Source organism: Tachyglossus aculeatus, chromosome X1 (genome assembly GCF_015852505.1).
Source record: "Tachyglossus aculeatus isolate mTacAcu1 chromosome X1, mTacAcu1.pri, whole genome shotgun sequence".
Taxonomy (NCBI): domain Eukaryota; kingdom Metazoa; phylum Chordata; class Mammalia; order Monotremata; family Tachyglossidae; genus Tachyglossus; species Tachyglossus aculeatus.
Window position 1 is genome coordinate 77,331,565 of NC_052101.1, and position 901 is coordinate 77,332,465.

At 45.0% G+C, this 901-nt stretch overlaps 1 non-coding gene across 1 annotated transcript; it reads right to left on the reverse strand.

Annotated features, from left to right (window-relative positions):
- Nucleotides 1-494: 494 nt before the first annotated feature.
- On the reverse strand, nucleotides 495-632 carry LOC119920219. The gene has a single exon (XR_005447977.1). It is a non-coding gene; the product is annotated as a small nucleolar RNA SNORA7 (small nucleolar RNA).
- Nucleotides 633-901: the final 269 nt, after the last annotated feature.

The window sequence follows — 901 nt, forward strand, 5'->3', positions numbered from 1 at the left end:
TATACATAGGTATGAATGTTTGGAGACATTCTTCATGCTGGACCTAGTGCTGGGGGATGAGAGACAACAACAAAAGGTTGATCATGCTGTCATACAATACAATGCAATACAATAATTAGAAATGAGGTGACTGACCTGGAACAGAAGCTTCACGGAAATTGTGATTTAATGGGGGAAAAATGGGCCTGGCACCAGGCACTGTGGGTAAAAAATGCATCAGTTCAGCAAGAAGCAATTTTCACAAGCACATGATGTGAAAGGGATTGTTGACTTGTCTTATGCTGTCGAGTTGTCTCAGACCCATACCGACACCATGGACACATCTCTCCCAGAATGCCCCGCCTCCATCTGCAATTGTTCTGATAGTATATCTATAGAGTTTTCTTGGTAAAAATATGAAAGTGGTTTACCATTGCCTTCTTCCATGCAATAAACTTGAGTCTCTGCCCTCAACTCTCTCCCATGGCGCTGCTGCCCAGCACAGGAGAGTTTTGACTTGTAGCAAATTGCCTTCCACTTGCTAGCCACTGGCCAAGCTAGGAATGGAATGGGTACACCTCTGCTTGACTCTCCCTCCTGTAGTCAAGACTGGTAGAGTACTGGAAACTCTCCAGGTGCGACCCTGAGAGGGGGAGTCAGCCACATGCACCCATAAATAAGAATGTCACCATTGGTAGCATCATTTTCAAAGCTGAAGGAGAACTATGCACATATCATTCCTAAAATGTAGCAGTTAGAACTAGCTGCAGTATTGTCAATGGAGGCATATCACAGATTCATAGAGAAGCAGCTTGGCTCAGTGGAAAGAGCACAGGCTTTGGAGTCAGAGGTCATGGGTTCAAATCCCAGCTCCACCAATTGTCAGCTGTGTGATTTTGGGTAAGTCACTGAACTTCTCTGT